The sequence below is a fragment of the Erinaceus europaeus genome, chromosome 2 (assembly GCF_950295315.1).
Source record: "Erinaceus europaeus chromosome 2, mEriEur2.1, whole genome shotgun sequence".
Classification (NCBI taxonomy): domain Eukaryota; kingdom Metazoa; phylum Chordata; class Mammalia; order Eulipotyphla; family Erinaceidae; genus Erinaceus; species Erinaceus europaeus.
This window is the reverse complement of record NC_080163.1, coordinates 193,180,411-193,200,474: the sequence shown is the minus strand read 5'-3', so window position 1 is coordinate 193,200,474 and position 20,064 is coordinate 193,180,411. Positions and strand designations below refer to the sequence as shown.

The window sequence follows — 20,064 nt, the reverse complement described above, 5'->3', positions numbered from 1 at the left end:
GGGCTCACTGGGCAGACACCGGGCTTTTGAGGCTGAGACACCAGGTTTCCTGTTGGGATGACCACAGAGTCAGAAGGGTCCTGGAGCTCTGCCTTTGTTTCCCCGTCTCTGTGCCATGGGTCAGTCCCTTTCTGTCTCCTGCACTGCTCCAAATCCATTATAGGGGAAAAAATTATTTGAGGGGGCTGCGTGGTAGTGCATTGGGCTAAGCACTCGTGGCACAAAGCGCAAGGGCTTGTGTAAGGATCCTGGCTAAGCCCCCTGCTTCCCACCTCTAGGGGTGTCGCTTTGTAAGAGGTGAAGCAGGTCTGCAGGTGTCTAACTTTCTCTCCCCTTCTCTGTCTTTCCCTGCTCTCCATTTCTCTCTGTCCTGTCCAACAGCAATGACATCAGTAACAATAACTACAACAGTGATAAAACCAGGAAAACAAAAGGGAGGAAAAAATAGCTTCCAGGAGCAGTGGATTTGTAGTGGAGGCACTGAGCCCCAACAATAATCCTAGAGGCAAAAAAAAGCGATTTGAGCATCTCTGCTGTGCTGTTGGGCTGTGAGGAACCTGCTGGAGTTCCCAGACCTCCATGCACAAGAACCAAGTACTTTCTTCTGCCAAGTACTTTCAAGCCTGTGGCTTCAAGAACCCAGTTTCATCCCCTGGCACCGCCTTTAGCTACAGCTGACAGTGCTCTGGTGCTTCTCTGTGTGTTTTTCTCCCTGGATCTGTGTCAGGAAAAGAAAAGCGAATATTGGGAGAAATACGGAAGCCCTTATTGGCTCTAGTCTCCCATAAGGTGCATTCTGCTCCGTGTCCACAAGGCGGCGACATAACCCAAGCAGGAACCCTGCTGGGCAGGCCTTGCTCCCACTGCACCGCCCCTTGGTCTGGACTAATTGTTGCTCTGGGCAGGGTGTTTGCAGTCTGCTCACAGGATCTGTTCTTGGGAGCTTCCGTCCCAGGAGCTAGATTGAGGCAGGAGACAGGCTTTACTAGGCAGAGCACCAGGCTTGCGTGGCTGAGGCGCCAGGTTCCCTGGCCTGGTGGGGTGGCCACTGGAACAGTAGTGTCCGGGAGCTGTGCCTTTGCTCCCCCTGTGTCTGTGCCATGAGTCAGTCCCCTTCTGTCTCCTGCACTGCTCCAACCCCCTGCCAGGGAAAAAGGGATTTGAGCACCTGTGCTGGGCTGCTGGGCTGTGAGGAACCCTCTGGAGTTCCCAGACTTCTGTGCACAAGGGCCAGGGTTGGAACCCCGTTCCCCACCTGCAGCTGGAGGTAAGGCAGGTCTGTGGGTGTCTCTCTTTCTCTCCACATCTCTATCTCACCCCTTCCTCTTAATTTCTCAGTAGACTTTGATTTCAGAGAGAAAGAATAAATGGGAGGGTGTTGGGGAGGGGTTAGGGAAGCCATGGGCCACCCTGGCTTCCTAGTGCTGGCACAGAGCCTCAGCAATCAGCCTAGTGGCATCCAGACTAGAAAAGCTGGTGGAGGCAGATAGCAGAATGGTGATGCAAAGACACTCTCCTGCCTGAGGCTCTGAAGTCCCAGGTTCAATAACCCCACCACCATATCAGTGCTCTAGTTTTAAAAGAGAGAGAAAGAATAAGAAGGAAAAAAACAGTGGAAAAAAGTACAGATCAGAACAAATGGAAGAAAGAAAGACAGAAAGAAAGACAGAAAGGGATAATTGGGGAAAAGCATATTTGCAGTAACTCTCACAGGTCCTGGTGGGGATTGAACTGGTAGAATGAAGGACAAGGCTGGTGCTTGTTATTCAGCCATGAAACAGAAAATGCATCAAAGTTCCCAAGCTGTGCACAGAGCCTGGGGTCAGGGTGGAGGTCATCCCAGCAGGAATCCTTCAGGGGGTTCATTCCCTTGCAGCTATTGACCCAGGAAGCTCTGAGCTGCCCCCCTCCTTCATATAAAGGCCTCTGGTGTCCCAGGAGGTGGGTCAGTGCACAGGGCCTTGAATGGTGATGTCTGAGTTCCTTTGAGCTTTATCTGAGAAAGAAATGCTCTGAATCTCTCTCTCTCTCTGTTGGTCTGTGGTTGTAATAAATAACATCTTGAAAAGGTTACATCCTAGATTGATGCTATTTGAAAAAAAATCAGAGAGAGACAGTGAGGGAGAGAGAGAAATCCCACTGGCTTGGGTTGCTCAGTGCTAGGAAAGGAGAAAGTCCATACAGCAGGAGCAGAGTTTGGGGCAGTACAAGGGGTCCTTGTTGGCCAGGGAGCTGGAGAGTTTATTTGCCATGCCGCACAGGAAGTCACTCTTTTCTACAGGGAGAAACAGGTTTGTGTATTTAGCCAAGTAAGTCAAGAAAGGGGGTGCTCACAGCAGTTGGGCCTGGGAAGGGCAGGGAATGGAACTGGGGCTCTCAGGTGTCAGCATCAGTGCCCTGCATTGAGCAGTGTGTCAGGCTGCTCCATTCTGGGCCTGAACCAACACACTGGGCTCCTGTAGATATAAGTCCTTGGGGTCTGGAGAGGTAGCTTAATGGTTAAGAAAAAAGCTTTCCTGCCCGAGGTTCCGAGGCTTCAGGCTGAATCCCCGGCTCTCCAGCATCAGTCTGAGCTGGGCAGTGCTCTGCTCTCAGTCTCTGCTATACAGATACATAGGATATAAATATGGTTTTTGTTTCTTTCACCAGAGCCTTGCTCAGCCCTGAGTCATGGTGTTGCAGGACCCTGAGCTTCGGGTATAGAGTCTCTTTGCATCAGCAGTATGCTATTTGCCCCTGCCCATCTCCCTCTCTCTGTATCTTTCTGTGTCTCTAGCTCTCATCACTACACATAACAATAAAATATATCCAAGTAGTGAGTCAAAAAGGAGCTTGGGGAGAAGTGACTGGCCAGTGGTTGTCATCTTTCTCTCTTTGAACCTACGTCTCATTACTAAAAATATTAGTCAATAAAAATATTCTAAAAGAAGTCTTGGATTGGGGGACAGCTTAGTACCTAGCATCAATCTCTCTGTATCTCTGTCTCTCTTTTGATAGTTTAATATAATAATACAATGAAATATAAATATTTAGAATAAGATTACCTTGTGCTTAGGAGCTATCTTAGGAGTTCTGCCAAAGACTTTCATGCCTGTGGCTTCAAGAACCCAGTTTCAATCCCTGGCTCCACCGAGAGCTTTAACCAGACAGTGTTCTCTTGTTTATTTGTCTGCTTTTCTCCCTGGCTCTGTGTCAAGAAAAGCAAATGAAGACAATATTGGGAGAAATACAGGAGCCCTTTGGTTGGCTCTAGTTTCCCATAAGGTGCATTCTGCTCCGTGTCCACAAGGCGGCGACATAACCCAGCAGGGCCTCTGCTGGGCGGGCCTTGTTCTCACTGTGCTGTCAGTTGGTCTGGACTAGTTGTTGCTTTGGGCAAGGTGTTTGCAGTCTGCTCACAGGATCTGTTCTTGGAAGCTTCCTTCCTGTAGGCTAGAGAGAGTCAGGAGACAGGGCTCACTGGGCAGACACCAGTATTTTGAGGCTGAGGCGCCGGGTTCCTGGTGGGATGACCACAGAGTCCTGGAGCTCTGCCTTTGTTTCCCCGTCTCTGTTCCATGGGTCAGTCCCTTTCTGTCTCCTGCACTGCTCCAACTCCATTATAGGGAAAAAAAATGATTTGAGCGGGCTGCTTGGTAGTGCATTGGATTAAGCAGTCCTGGCACAAAGCACAAGGGCCAGCATAAGGATCCTGGCTCAAGCCTCCTGCTCCCCACCTCTGCAGGTGTCTATCTTTCTCTCCCCTTCTCTGTCTTCCCCTATATACAACAATGATAAAACCAGGGAAACAAAAGGGAGGAAAAAATAGCTTCCAGGAGAAGTGGATTCATAGTGGAGGCACCGAGCCCCAACAATAACCCTGGAGGCAAAAAATAATAATTAAAAATAGCGATTTGAGCAGCTCTGCTGTGCTGCTGGGCTGTGTGGAACCTGCTGGAGTTCCCAGATCTCCGCGCATAAGAACCAGGGATGGAGCCCTGGTCCCAGCCTGCAGCGGGAGGAAAGGTGAGGCAGGTCTCAGCTGGGCCTCATGGGGGAGTGATTAAGGTTTGCAAAGACCTTCAAACGAGTGAGCTGGATAGATTTCACCCGGGGGAGAAGCCGGCTAACCAGAGGGGAAGGAGGAGAAAACACCTAAGAGACGCCGGGACGGGACAGACAGGAGACAGTGGTGGAAGAGGAGCGGCGTCTCCACAAAGGACAACACAGTATGTGCCGTCTCCTGCCTCTGTGAAATCTTCTGTAGCAAAGCAGAGATGGTGCAGCTGTCCTGTTTGTTGGGGGTGAGTAGCGGTGGGGGCCCTGTCAGCAGTCTTGCAATGGCCTGGGCTTTCCATGGGGCAACCTTGGTCTCAGCAGCCCTCAAACTCTTCCCCCCACAGCCAGAAACCTCAGATGAACCCTATGGGTCCCTGGGACACTTGACTATAGTTCTCTTGGTCCCTCAGATGCTCCTGAATTTTTAAATCTTCCTCCTCAGAAAAGCTCTAAGATGTGTCTCTCGGCTGCACTCAAAACCCCGGTACCAGCTGCCGTGCCGGGTAGTCAGAGAGCCGGTGCCGATCCCGCAGGGCCCGGGACACAGGTCAGGTTTTATTCTGGGACCCATTTCCTGCCCTGTTCCAGCCTGTCCTTCCCCCTCTGGGGCTGAAAATTAAAATCATTAATGACTGGTTGTGTTCACGGCAGACTTGTTGCCGAGAACTCAGGGAACAGCAGGGCTGGGATCTTCCTCACTTTTATGTTCTCTCTGCTTCCTGCTGTGTCACTCAGCCCCTGTCCCCTCCTGCCGCTCTCAGCCGTCTGGATGGCAGAGGAGGCTGGAGTCAAGCTGCAGAGGACAGAGGACGCCCTGCAGACACTTGCAGTTTCTGCCTGAAAAACAAAGACCTGGAGAGGTTTAATGGTTTGTAAGTTTCTCTGTGGTTTAAACAACAGGTTTCTAGGGGCCTCCCTCCTCTCCTGGTCTTTACTGAACAAGAGTTCATGAAAATAAAACACGTTGACAAAAGTAAACTGCTTCATGTTGTCAGTGCAATTCCTACAGCAGCTTGAACTGGAGACCTGGGACTCGAGGTAAGTCGCCTCCACAGGGCTCTTGAGCCAGCCGCCACCCTCCGAGGCCATTTGGGTCTCCTCCAGGCTGCTGGGGCTAAGGCTCAAGCAAGTGTGAAAAAGTTTCTGGGGGTGTCCGATCCTGAGACCTGGGACGTGAGAGGCGAGAGCTCTCTCAGTGTTCCTATGGGGCCTCCCTCCCACCCTCCTCAGACTTTTGCCCACAAGTGTCCTGCAGGACCCAAGAAGCAGGAAAAACACTTGTCTCCTGGGGGGATCCGATCCCGGGACCTGGGACGTGAGAGGCGGGAGCGCTGAGCATGTTTCTATTGTCCCTCCCACCCACCCTACGCGGATTTTTGCCTATAAGTCTCCTTCAGGCAGCAAAGCTTGACCAAGTGTTAAAAGCATCTGGGGGTCCTAAGTGTCTAGGGGATCCTGGGGGGGTCCTAAGTGTCTAGGGGGATCCTGGGGGGGTCCTATCAGGGAGGCTCTACCTACCTACCTCCTTACCTACCTACCACCTCCTTCCCTACCTACCTACCTACCTCCTAGGTCCTACCTCCTACCTTCCTACCTCCTACTCTACCCTACCCCCTTTCCCTACCTACCTCCTACCTCCTACCCCCTTTCCCTACCTACCTCCTACCCCCTTTCCCTACCTACCTCCTACCTCCTACCTCCTACCTCCTTTCCCTACCTACCTCCTACCTCCTTTCCTACCCTACCTATCTCCTTCCCTACTTCCCCCTGCGGGAGGCAGGGGGAAAAACACTCGGATCCCGGGGATCCGATCCCGGGACCTGGGGCGTGAGAGGCGAGAGCGCTAGCAGTGTTCCTAAACCCCCCGCCCACCACCTTAGGCGGATTTTAACTTACTTAGCTCTCCACCAGGTCTCATCTCTAAACCTCAAACACATGTGAAAATGCTCAGAGCACCGTCCTGACTGATCCCGGGAGCTGGGGGTGAGAGGCGAGAGGAGTCTGCTGGGCTAGTCACCCGCCTCCTGGACTTTTTCCCCAAGTCGCCTCCAGGCTGCGGGGAGGGGGAGCTGAGGCCTGAAAAGCTGAAAATGCTTCACACACTGGGGTGGCAGGGTTCCTAGGGTGACTGACCCCCAGACCCGGACATGAGAAACATTCGAGTTCCTGGGACATCCCCCCAGCACCCCCAAACTGACTCTGACAACTCCTCCAGGCTGTGACAACCAAGGACTGAACCCAAGGCTCCGGGGTCCCTGGGCTCAGCCCCCCACACCCACACAACTCCCAGCTTCCTGCAGGTGAACCCCGATACAGCAGCCCCTGCTTGGGGAAGGGGCGACAGGGCGAGAACTGAACAAAGTGGTAACCTAAGGGGAAACTCTCAACCCCTGCAGGTGTCTGCAGGCCAGGGGCTGGGGAGGCCTCAGGGGACGGGTGGACGGCTTCACCCGGGTCAGCAGCCTCGGCCAGCCCTGGGCTGTGGGGACATGGCCACATCTGCTGACTCTTGGAGGCTGGTGCCCTGCTCTTCAGTTCCGTTACCCGTCTGCCCAGCATTCTCTCTCTCTCTCTCTCTCTCTCACACACACACACACACACACACACCTGCTTTGCTGTCTGATGGGACAGCGCACAGCACACGGATGCGGCCCTGCCGCCACAAGCCAGAGCTGACGGGCTCTGGACGAAATGAAAAGCACATCAAAAAGGATCATTTTTAAAAAGCTTTATTAGAGAATGAAGCAGAGTATCACTCCAGCCTTGGCAGTCGCTGGGATCAAACTCTGGGCCTCATACATGCGAGTGCTACCGCCCGGCCCCCTGTCCCACTTTTCAATCTTTTTCTCAGAAAGCTCCCCTGTGAAGCAAGTAAACCGTGTGAAAGGAAGAAAGACCCCGGTGCGAGAAGGAATACAGTGGCCCAGAGGTGCCATGTCCTGGCTCCTCAGCCCTGCTGACTGGGAGATATGTGGACCCACAGACATGACAGGGACAAAAAAAATAAGTCCTACACACTGATTTTTAATCTTGAAAATATAAAACATGACAGCATGGGTGGGGCAGTGCTGGTGTGTGACAACCAGGTTCAAGGCCCTCAGTCCCCACCTGCAGGCGGGAAGCTTCCAAGTGGTGGAGCAGGGCTGCAGGTGCCTCTGTCTCTTTCCTAACTTTCCTCTTGATTTATGACTCTCTCCAATAAATAAATATAAAAAAATAAGTGGAATGTCAAGGAGGCTCATTACTCCATATATTGGGGTGGGGCTGGAAGGGGATCCGCATCCCCTCGTGGCGCTCAGACCTGAAGTGCAGGTGCAGGAGCCAGAGGAGCTGGGCTGCAAAGGGCCACCGCGCCCCAGCTCTCCCGCTGACACTGTCCTCCGCTGACTTGGGGACACAGAGGACCCCTGGCAGCGTCACCGCTGGGTCCCCTCCCTCCATGCCTGACCTTTGACCCGGGCAGTGACCTCCCACCCGCACCAGGGCCCCCAACCCCCGGCCAGCCCCCGCACAAGGACTCACCACGCTTCCGGGTGTGGGGGGCTGCGGTGGGGCCGGTGTGACCCCTTAATGGTCCAGGCTGTTCCCCCAGTGCAGACGGCACAGTCCTGTGTCCACACTGAGGACCCACTGGTGGTAAGTGGGACAGGGCTGCAGGGATGCCGTAGCAGCCGGATTCTTGCAGGCCACGCCCACACACGCTGGGGTGTAGCCTCGTCCATGCACACCAGGCCCCGCCCACCAGGGTCTGGCCCACCCACCAAAGGCTGGCCCCGCCCCCAATGCTGGCTCCACCCATCAGGATCTGGCCGCGCCCACATGACCCCCAGCAGGTGGAGGGCGTGGAGCCTGGGAGAGTAACCACACCTGAGGGGGCCACAGCCTTGCCAGTCAGCACGTCCCCAGGAAAGTGGGAAGTGACTTAGGAGACATTCTGTACTGTCTTGGCCGTAAGTGTAGCCAAGGCAAAGGTGGGGAGAGGGGCCAGGTGGTGGTGTGCTCGGAAGAGTGCACTCGGTACCATATACTTGGACCCAGGTTTAAGCCCCAGGTCTCCACCTGCCTGGGCAAGATTCAGGAAGAGTGGGTCAGTGTGCAGTGCGCTCGCTCTCTCTTTCTCTCCTCTTCCCTATTAAAAAGAGAAAAAGGAAAAGAGGTCCGCGATAGTGGAAGTCATTATGCAGTCACCAATCCCCAATGACAACCCATCCATGCTTGAAACCTAGCAACTGTTCTCAGGCAATGTTCCTCCAGTGACATGGTAAAAACAAACACATGTCTGCAGTTATGTGAAGCTGACCTCCCTCTTCTATTCATCTTAAATTAAAAACTTTGAGTTACAGGCCTCTGGAACTGGGAAGACTTAAAGGCAATTGCTGTCTCGTTTGGTTTCTGGGGAGAATTGGGGGTGTTAGTTTGCCACCTTGTGGACACAGAGTAGAATGCACCTCAGGTCACAAGACTGCGGAACACCCAAAGGTAGTTTCTAGAGTATTAAACAGACCTGTCCATTGCTTGGGATGAAATAGAACAGCCAGGCTCAGTGGAGGGCAGCAAGACTTGCTGATGTGAGGGCCCAGGGTCCTAGGCTGACTGCCGTCTGTTCTCTGTCTCCTTTGTGAAATGCATGAATACTTTTCTAAAAGAATGAATATAGGCCCAGTGAGGAAAAATCAGGCTTCAAGAACACAGAGCACCTCATTTTGCAGAGATCAGAGAGCAGAGTCCTCCTCTCTCAGCCAAGTTTTCTCTGCTGAGACCACAATCTTGCATTATGTACAAGGACCACATATGGAGCTTAGATATTGAAGAAGGAAATGTACTTCCTGGGTCATGATTAAAATAACAGCTCTGATTATTTGAAGGGGGCCTACCTCTCCTTTCACCTCAAATAACAAACTGAGTTTCAGAGCCATGGAGTGTGGGAATCCCGAATCCAGGTGCTGGCAGTAAGGTCTCTGGGGAGTATGCACTGCCTCCTCACAGAGAACTACGGTTCTCAGCCCTTCCTTAACCTGAGGAAGAGAAGCTACTTAGTTCTCTGTGGGGTCCGTGTTAACCTGATCCTTGTGCTCTTTATCATAAAGACACTCATGAACAGTCGACCTCTGAGCGGAGACAGTCCCTGCTTAGTGTGGCTGCTCTTTTCTGTTTCCTCAGCTCAATTTTATATTGATGAATTTATCAAGGGAGGGGGATGAGCACAGCTCAGTCGCCTACGACAACTCCAGGGTATCCAGAGTGCAGCTGCCCTGTTCTAAACTCAGAAACCCACCCAGGAAATTTCTTTCTCTGATTCTGTTTACAAATTTTACCATCTTACTGTGTGTGTGTGTGTGTGTGTGTGTATACACACACACATATACACATATATGTATGTATATATGAAAGAGTTATTCATCTTAGAAAATAAGCAGTTTAGCCTTGCAGATGAAGTGTTCTCAGGTCCCGCAATGTGCATGTTGAGGGTCCTCCCCAGCCCCTGCCCCCAGGGCTCCATTGCGCCCTTTAAAGTCTGGAGCAGAGTCTGAGTGAGGGGAGGGAAGAGGCCTCAACTGGTCACATTGTTTCCCAGTTCCAGTCCCAGCTACTCCTGTGACAATTCTTGAACTGACCCCCCCCAATCTCTCATTTTACTGGAGAGGTTGATCCTCACTCAGGAGACAGAGAGTTAGTTACATGAGAAATAGAGAGAGAAGCCAGAGCTTGCCTGACTCTCTCTAGTTATTTAAATAAAAAATGAAATGAGAAACCGAGTTGGGAGAGGGGGAGAGAGCATGATGATGATGCAAAAAAATTCTACTGAGGATCTGAATTCCTGTGTTCAGTGGCCTTCACCAACATAAGCCAGAGCTGAACTGCCAATAGTAAAATCAACAAAATTATCAAACAACCAAACCAGTTGATGAAACAAACAAAACACTGCAGGCTGGGGATAGTGGTTCTGCAAATGACTTTTTTTAAAAACTTTTTTTTTAATTAAAAAAATTATTTATTTTCCCTTTTGTTGCTCTTGTTGTTTTATTGTTGTAGTTATTATTGTTGTTATTGATGTCATTGTAGTTGGATAGGACAGAGAGAAATCAAGAGAGGAGGGGAAGACGGGGGAGAGAGAAAGACACCTGCACACCGGCTTCACCGCTTGTGAAGCAACTCCCCTGTAGGTGGGGAGCTGGGGGGCTTGAACCAGGATCCTTACGCTGGCCCTTGTGCTTTGCGCCATGTGCGCTTACCCTGCTGCACTTACTGCCCGACTCCCCTGCAGATGACATTCGTGCCTGAGGCATTGAGGTCCCAGGTTCAGTCCCCAGCACCATCATGACCAGAGCTGAGCAGATGGGGACCAGGGGCTTGCACCCTATTCCTTGGACATTTAATATGTGCTCTCAACCAGTGCATCACTACCCCCAACCCCCAACCCAGAAGTGCTTTTGTAAAAGAATTGACATGTGGGGCCAGGTGGTGGAACACCAGGAAGAATGCACGTTTTACCACAGTCATGGGCTGGGTTCGAGCCCTGCTCTCCACTGGAAGTGTGGACCTTCAGGAGTGGTGAAGCAGCTCTGCCAGTGCCCATCTTTCTATCACAATCTATAGTTAACCCGCCTCTTGATTTCACTCAGCCCTATCAAGACAGAAAAAATAAGCAGGGAGTAGATAGCATAATGCTTATACAAACAGACTGTCATGCCTGAGGCTCCAAAGTCTTAGGTTCAATCCCCCATATCACCATGAGCTAGAGCTGATCAGTGCTCTGGTAAAAATAAAAAAGTTAATAATAATAAATTTAAAAAATAAACACAATCTTAGGGAGATAGCAAATTGTTCTGCAAAAGTTGTCCATGCCTGAGGCTCTGATGTGCCAGGTTCAGTCCCCAGAACCACCATAAGCCAGAGTTGAATGGTACAAAACAAAGAGCAAAATAAAACAGACTAGCAAACAAACACCGGATCATCTGGCCCCAGATATCCTAGAATGTGAACACCTGAGCCAGGAGAGGCCAGGCGTTGGTGCAGCCGGACGAGAACATAGATTGTGGCGTTATGTCGCCGCCTTGTGGACACGGAGTAGAATGCACCGGGAGGCGGAGAGGTCAGCATAAGTAGATTAGAGAGTATTAAACAGACACGCCAAATAAAAATATTATTTATAAGAATTGGCCCAGTGGTGGAGAACAAGAAGTGCTGGTGTGAGGCGCCAGGGTCAATCCCCATCCCTTCTTGGCTTGACTGCCGTCCTGCTGCTCCTATGGGGTGGGGAGGAATCTGGAGCCTCTGGCACACAGGCCCCAAGCTCTGAGGTGCAGTAGGTCTGCCTGCCTCTTTTCAGTTTGTAAAAATGAAAGAAGGTTTTCAAAACACATCTGAGTCGATTGGCTCCACACATCCTAGAAAGTGAACACATGCGCCCGGAGGAGGGTGGGACACTCAGGAAAAACCGACAGAAATCAAGAATTGCAGTGCTATGTCGCCCCCTTGTGGACACGGAGTAGAATGCACCCCACCAGACAAGACTTCATAAACCCAAAAGCCATTATCAATATTAAACAGGCACACCGTTTCCAAAAACAAAATAGAGCAGCCTGGCATGGGGCTCACTATGGACAGCAAGTTTTGGGTATGTGAGCTCACAGGTTCAGTCCCCGGCCCTCCAGCCTGACTACTGCTGGAACCCTGCACTTCTTTTCCTAAATACGTAAACATCCTTCTCAAAGGCTGACACAGAAAACGAAATGGATCTATAAAGTTGAGGCAAAATTTTAAAATATCACGTGTATAAAACCTGTATATATGCTGCTTTAAAGCATAATTGCAGATAAATGAGCATATAAATACTTATCTCCCATATCTATAGTCAACTTGGCTAAGGTGGTGCTGGGAACTGTAACTGGGACCTAAAGCGTCAGGCAGGAAAGTCAGGTATTGGGCCAGGTGGTGGTGCAAGGGTTTGAGCGCACATGTTACAACACCCAAGGACCGATTCGAGGCCCTGGTCCCCACCTGCAGGGGGAAAGCCTTTTGAGTGGTGAAGCAGTGCTGCAGGTGTCTCTCAACCCAGTCACTCTGCTAACCCCAAGGACGCCTTCAGCTCGAGCAAGCAGCCCAGGGGACTCAAATCTCCAACCGACTGGGCCCTGGGCTCCTGGGCGAGGGGCGCTGGGGCTCCCCGACCCCCGCAAAGTGCAGCGCGGCCAGCGCCGAAGGGACACGGTGGGCACCGGAGTGGCCGCTGCAGGCGGCAGCCCCGCGCTGTGCAGGGAGTGTGCGGAGTGCTGCTCCCGCTTCTCTTCTCCATCTTTCCTTCCCCTGTGAAACTAATGAACTGTGAAAGGACAGGAGGACTTGGGTGCGAGCGGGAACACAGGAGCCACAGTGCCTGGAGCGGCCATGTCCTGGCTCCTCCCTCCTTGGCCCCACTGACTGAGGGACATGTGATCCCACAAACATAACAAAGACAAAAAATAAAACCCTCCGCATACTGACATTTAATGATGAAAACATGAAACATGACAGCATGGGGGGAGTGCTGGTGTGTGACAACCCGGGTTCAAGCCCCTCAGTCCCCACCTGCAGGGGGAAGCTTCCAAGTGCTGGAGCAAGGCCGCAGGTGCCTCTGTCTCTTCCCCTATCCTCCCTCCTGATTTCTCGGTCTCTCTCCAATAAAATGTAAAAAAAAAAAAAAACCTACAGGAACGTCAAGGAGACTCGGGACTCCATGTGTTGGGTGGGGCCAGGAGGGATTCGTGTCCCCTGTCATGCTCGGTGCTCAGAGCAGGTGCAGGAGCCAGAGGCGAAGCTGGGCCAGAAACAGCCACCGCACCAGCTCTCTCGCTGACACTGTCCTCCTCGGACTTGGGGACACAGAGGACCCCAGCGGCGCCATCCCTGGGCCCCCTCCCTCCATGCCTGACCTTTCACCCGGGCAGCGACCTCCCACCCACGCCAGGGCCCCCAACCCCCGGCCAGCAGCAGCAGGACTCACCATGCTTCCGGGTGCAGGGGGCTGCCATGGAGCCAGTGACCCCTCACTGGTCAAGGCTGTTCCCCCAGTGCAGATGGAACAGCCCTGTGTCCACCCTGATGGCCGAGGATGGGAAAAGTGACTGGGCCGCAGCACCGCCATAGCATCTGGAGTCCTACATTTGTGCAGGCGCGGGTTTTCAGGCCACGCCCACACGTGCTAGGACGACCTCACGTGATGCATGTCAGCCCCGCCCACCAGGATATGCCCCGCCCACCAAAGGCTGACCTCAGGTCTGCCCATTGGCTGATCCTGCATCTGCTAGCAGGGGGAGGGTGTTGACCTTGGCCCCCCAGATTCACCACACCTGCAGCCCTTCCAATCAACACGTCCATCTCTAGGAAAGTGACTTAGCAGACCTTCTGCACTGGCATGGCCATAAATCCAGCCAAGTCAAAGGTGGGGCTGCACACACAGGGGCGCTCTGATGGTGGAAGGTGGGGGAGGGACCGGGTGGTGGTCCACCAGGCGCCATGTGCTTGGACCCAGGTTCAAGCCCCAGGTCTCCACCTGCATGGGCAACATTCAGGGACAGTGGGTCAGTGTTGCAGCTCACTCTTTTTTCTTTTCTCTTCTTTTTTAAAGATTTTATTTATGAGAACAATAGGAGAGAGAAAAACCGGACATGTGCTGGCACATGTGCTGGGGGGACCTCATGCTTGGGAGTCCAAAGCTTGACCACTGTGCCACGTCCTGGACCACTACTCTCTCTCTCTGTCTCTCTATCTCTCCGTCTGCATTAGTATCTCCTGTCCACATTATCTCACTGGCTCTCACCTCTAAATTAAAAACAAAACAGCAGTGGAATCTACCAGATGACTAAAGAAAGATGTTCACTGAATATAAATTAATATATTATAAACACCAGATACTCCATACATCATAGGGAAATTCAAAACAATAGTTTGAGGGTAATTGTGGCACTCAACATGTTTAAATCCACTGTGCAAAAAGCCACATTACACAGAATGCTTAGAAACAACCAGGATGGCAGTGTTTTGCTGCCGCCCTGTGGACATGCTGAAGAATGCATCTGAATATAAAAAGTTGTAACTCTTCATATACTGTTTAGGTGATTATATGTGTGTATATATATATCTTAATTTTTAAAAAGTATTTAAGAAATGCACTGTGTACAAAGCGTGAGCTCTTCTTTTTTTACAAAATATTTAGAAACAAGCTAGATTATTGTGTTTCTCTGCCACCTTGTGGACACACTGTAGAATGCATCTGAATAAACGAATTCATCAATTCTCAGTGTAAGCTTTATATATTCAAAGATATTCGTCTCACTGCACTTAAAAATACCATGGAGGGCGAGGGGGAAAGCAAAATGGTGATGGAAATAGACCCTCCAGGCTAAGTTTCTTAGGCCCCAGGTTCAATCCCTTGAACCACCATCAGCCAGAGCTGAGTAGTGCTCTGCTAAAGTAATAATAATAATAATAATAATAATAATAATAATAATAATAATAATATAGAAGCTGGGGAGATAACTCAGTGGTGGGGAGGAGGACTTGAATGTGTGATTCCAGGTTAAATCCCAGTCAGTCTTGGGCCTGGTCTTTTCTCTGGAACCCTTTCCCTCATTCGATGGATAGAAAGTGTTGTGGTCCAGGAGGTGGCGCATTGGCTAAGGCACTAGTCTCTCAAGCATGAGGTCCTGAGTTCAATCCCTGGCAGCACATGTACCAGAGTGATGTCTGGTTCTTTCTCTCTCTCCCCTATCTTTCTCATAAATAAATAAACAAAATCTTTAAAAAAAGAAAATTTAAAAAAAGAAAGTGTATAGGGTGTTTTTTTATATTATTATCTTTTATTTATAAAAAGGAAACACTGACAAAAATCATAGGATGCGAAGGGTACAACTCCACAAAATTCCCCTCACCAGATCATCTCCATAGCCCATCCCCTCCCCTGATAGCTTTCCTGTTCTTTATCCCTCTGGGAGTATGGACCCAGGGTCATTGTGGGATGCAGAAGGTGGAAGGGCTGGCTTCTATAACTGCTTCCCCGCTGAACATGGGTGTTGACAGGTCAACCCAAACTCCCAGCCTGTCTCTCTTATTTCATTAGAGAGGTGTGGCTCTGGGGAAGTGGGGCTCCAGGACACACGGTGGGTTGGTCTGCTCCAGGGAAGTGTGGTTGACATCATGGTAGCATTTGGAACCTGGTGGCCTCTCTGGAGAATCCCAAGTTGAAAACCTTTTTTTTTTAACCAGAGCAATACTCAGTTCTGGATTATGGTGATGTGTGTGGGGGATTGAACCTGGGACTTTGGAGACTCAGGCAAGAGAGTCTCTTTGGTTTGTTTTTCATATTTTTATTATTTATTTTCCCCTCTGTTGCCCTTGTTGTATTGTTGTTGTTACTATTATTGTTGTCATTAATGTCATTGTTGTTGGATAGGACAGAGAGAAATGGAGAGACGAGGGGAAGACAAAGAGAGGAGTGAAAGATAGACACCTGCAGACCTGCTTCACCGCATGTGAAGTGACCCCCTTTGCAGGTGGGGAGCCGGAGGCTTGAAACTCCTTGTGCTGGTCCTTGTGCTTCATGCCACGTGCACTTAGCCCACTGTGCTACCGCCCTAAGAGTCTCTTTGCATAACCATTATGATATCTACCACAATCCAGACATGCTTTTATTTTTATTTTTTTTAACAATTTTTATTTAGTTTTTATATTTATTTTCCCTTTTGTTGCCCTTGTTTTTTATTGTTGTTGTAGTTATTACTGTTGTTGTTGTTGTCATTAGATAGGACAGAATGAAATGGAGAGAGGAGGGGAAGACAGAGAGGGGAGAGAAAGATAGACACCTGCAGACCTGCTTCACCGCCTGTGAAGTGACTCCCCTGCAGGTGGGAACCAGGGGCTTAAACCAGGGTCCTTACGCTGCTTCTTGCACCAGAAGTGCTTTTAAATGAATGAATATGGACCACCAGCTTCTCAGAAGAGGAGAAAGTCCCGGAGACCACAGGGAGGTAGACAAGCACATCAGAGACAAACACACCTCACAAGAAGGGCAGCTCACCTGCTCCTTGGGGACTTGATTCGAAAGACCGTATCTGAACCACACCTTGTGGTGAGCTAGCGGTGCTCTGATTCCGTTATTTAACCGCTCAGCCCAGTTATGTCAGGAGGCCTGCTGCCTTCCCTTCTGTGTCTGAGGAACGAGCGTTTATTCCTCAGCGCTCTAGAGCCAGGGCTGCCCTCGGTCAGCAGGGAGCTGCTGTGTTGTCAGTGGGGAACCTCCGTTCAATCAAGAGGCCTCCCCTCCACCAGGTTCTAGCAAGATGGGGCCAGGGAGCTTTCTCCTTCTCTCATTTCCCCTTTATTTAGTAGGATAGAGAGACACTGAGGGGAGAGAGACAGAGAGACACCTGCAGACCTGATTCACCACTCCTGAAGCTTCCCCCCTGCAGGTGGGGACCCGGGACTTGACCCCAAGTCCTCCTGCATTTTACTATGTGCTCAACCAGGTGTGCCAGCACCTAGCCCCAAACCACTTTTATTGTATAAACTCGCTATTCACTGGATCCTGCTTGGACAGTGAGGTTGTTTCGAGCTGTTTTCTGTGATGGTGCTTATTCAGACTACTCAGTCTTGACTGGAGAGCCGAGCCGCTGAAGATCAAAGCCACTCTGGGCGCCTGGCTTTGCCAGAGGCACCTGGGCCTCACAGCTCAACATGTGGGTCCTCTAGCACCGAGAGGTCTCTAGACCAATGTTGGGACCGGTGTCTGTCCGTTCCTGTCTTCTTTTCCTCTCCAAAGTCAAATTCCAAAGAACAGCAGCACAGGGAAAGTTTCACAGGGGAGGGAGCTATGCAGTGGCGTCTCTATGTCTCCCCTCCATTCACTCCCCGTCTGCTTGGATCTCCCTTGTCTCCCCCACCCCCAATTACAACAAGGAGTCTGTCGTGAGCAGGGGCCCTGCAGACACCTACTTACACAGAGACACTCACGGTTAAAGAAAGACATGCTAAGTAATAGCCTGTCTCCACACTGACTGCCATCAAAGCAAAAGGAAGCATTTCACAGGTAATCTGTCTAGTTCACAGGGTAAGATCCTGGGCTCTCCATAGTCCACAAGCCAGAGACACCTGACCGCAGCAGTCTGCTGCTTCCTCCTGCCTGTGCCACAGGATGGGGAGGGGCTGCCTGCTGGGGGGGGTTGGGTGGGGTGGGGTGCGGATGCCTGGCTCAGGGGTCAGGAAGTATGTGCCTGTGGAAACAACTGGCTCAGACATCATTTCCCCAATTGTGACTTTTATTTTCCTTAAAGAAATATGTCTGGGGACCACTCGGTGGCGCACCTGATTAAGCACACACATTACAGTCCTCAGGGACCCAGATTCAAGCCCCAGGCCCCCACTTCAGGGACAAACTTCACAAGTGGTGAAGCAGGTCTACAGGAGTCTCTTTCTCTTTCCCTATCTCCAACCCCCCTCTCATTTCCTGGCTCTATACAATAATAAATAAATAAATAAATAAATAAGTCCTAAAGTGAGCTGCATCTGTTTGGATCCATATCAGAAAGGAATATATTGCTCCTAAAAGATCAGGGAAATATATATCCACAGATATAATCAGCCTGTATCGGTGACCTTGGGAGAATCACTGCAGTTTGCAGTGGGGAAGATGGGACACAGAACTCTGGGGGTGGGAACGGTGTGCAATTTGATCCCTATTACCTAACAATTCTGGCAATCAATCCTGAGTCACTCATGATTAAAAGAGCTCTCTGCCATTTGTACACTAACAAACTGAGCTGACCGAGATCATTCTGCCTTGTTTTCTTGCCAACACAATTCACTGAAGAAAAGGTCAGAACTGCTTAACGTCAGGCCCCGCCCTCCTCGTGGGATGGGCACACACACCCAGGAGCAAAAGCAGCTGGCTGAGGACAGCTTGACCCTGGGATGGGTCAACTTGGAACCAACGTCAGAAGACACAAAGCTGGGGGGCTGAGCAGTGGTGCACAGGCTGAGCGCACATGTTACAACACACAAGGAACCATGTTCGAGCCCCCCAGTCCCCACCTGCAGGGGGAAGCTTCACGAGGGGTGAAGTAGACCTACAGGTGTCTCTCAGAACCTCCCCTCCCCAGAGCCCTGCCCACTAGGGAAAGACAGAAACAGGCTGGGGGTGTGGACCCACCTGCCAACGCCCATGTCCAGTGGAGAAGCAATTACAGAAGCCAGGACTCCCACCCTTCACACCCCATAAAGAATTTTGGTCCATACCCCCGGAGGGAGAAACATCAGGGCAAGATTACTAGAGGGCTCTGAACCTCAAATTCCATCAGGACCCGGAGAGAGAAGAGGATAAAAAGAAGGACACTTGGAAGTAGTAACATGTGGAGGTGTGACTTAGAAAGGAAGAGAAGGCAGGGCCGCAGGAAACACAGGCAAATATATGTCCATATATATATGAATATCTATAATATAGAAACAATAGTCAGCCCCCATCTGTTACCTTGGGAGAACCACTGTGGTTTCCAATGGATGGAATGGGACACAGAATTCTGGTGGTGAGAAAGGTGTTTATTCCTAGGCAGACACTGAACAAGCAATAACCCTGGAGGCAGGAAAACAAAAAGATGAAATTTATTTGTTACGTTTGAGAGGGTTTCCCATGAAGCCGAGGAGAGAGGCAGAGCACACCGCTGCAGTGCCTGTGAGCAGGGGTCAAACCTGGCTCTTCAGGCATCAAAGACTGACAGTCTACCAGTTGAGCTACTGTCCTAGTTTCGGTTTGGTTTGCTCCCATCACAAGCACCAGTGTAAATAATATCAGAGCCCCCCCACACACACACACCATTTCTAGGAGGAAAACTCCCAAGTCTGAAAGGACGGTGACCTGTCATTTGGAGACATTCCACTGACAGCCTGCTTCTCAGAGGGCGTCCTGTCCTCTGCGTGGCTCAGATGTGTGAGGGGGAGAAGGTCCTCATGTTACTTATTGCATTAAAATGAAATGAGCCCTTCATTAAAAGTACAAACCATCGGAGACGTGCGGTAGCACAGGGGGTTAAGCACACATGGCGCAAAGTGCAAGGATCTGGGTTCGAGCCACTGACTCCCCACCTGCAGAGGATGGTCGCTTCACAAGCAGTGAAGCAGGTCTGCAGGTGTCTGTCTTTCTCTCCCCCTCTCTGTCTTCCCCTCCTCCATTTCTCTCTGTCTTATGCAACAACAATAACAGCAACAATAACAATAATAACTACAACAACAATAAAAACAAGGGCAACAAAAGGGAAAATAAATAAATATAAAAACTAAATAAAAAGATTTCCCAGCCCATTCTCCAACACCCTCCCATTTGTTCTTACTCTCGAGTTCAAAATGCACTGAGAAATTGAGAGGAAGGGGTGAGACAGAGACATATGCAGACCTGCCTCACCTCTCCACCCTATGCAGGTGAGGAAGGCCTTCCATCCCTGGTACCTCTGCACGGAGTCTGGGAGCTCCAGCGGCTTCCTAACGGCCCAGCAGCCCAGCACAGGTGCTCAAATCAATTATTTCCTGGCAGGGGGAAATAAGCAGTGCAGGAGACAGAAGGGGACTGACCCATGGCACAGACACAGGGGGAGCAAAGGCAGAGCTCCAGGACACTACTGTTCCATTGGTCACCCCACCAGGCCAGGGAACCTTGTGCCTCAACCTGGAAAGCCAGGTGCTCTGCCCAGTGAACCCTGTCTCCTGCCTCTCTCTAACTCAGGGAAGGAAGCTCCTGAGAATAAATCCTGTCAGCAGGCTGCAAGCACCCTGCCCAAAGCAACTAGTCCAGACCAAGGTGCAGTGCAGTGGGAGCAAGGCCCGCCCAGCAGGGGCCCTGCTGGGTTATGTCGCCGCCTTGTGGACACGGAGCAGAATGCACCTTATGGGAGACTAGAGCCAACCAAAGGGCTCCGGTATTTCTCCCAATATTGTCTTCATTTGCTTTTTCTGACACAGAGCCAGGGGGAAAGCAGACAGAGAAACACCAGAACACTGTCAGCT

At 50.8% G+C, this 20,064-nt stretch overlaps 1 long non-coding RNA gene across 1 annotated transcript; it reads left to right on the top strand.

The window, feature by feature from the left end:
- Positions 1-4,022: 4,022 nt before the first annotated feature.
- On the top strand, positions 4,023-5,016 carry LOC132537050 (uncharacterized). The gene is made up of 2 exons (XR_009548558.1): positions 4,023-4,208; positions 4,800-5,016. It is a non-coding gene; the product is annotated as an uncharacterized LOC132537050 (long non-coding RNA).
- The last annotated feature ends 15,048 nt before the right edge of the window (positions 5,017-20,064 follow it).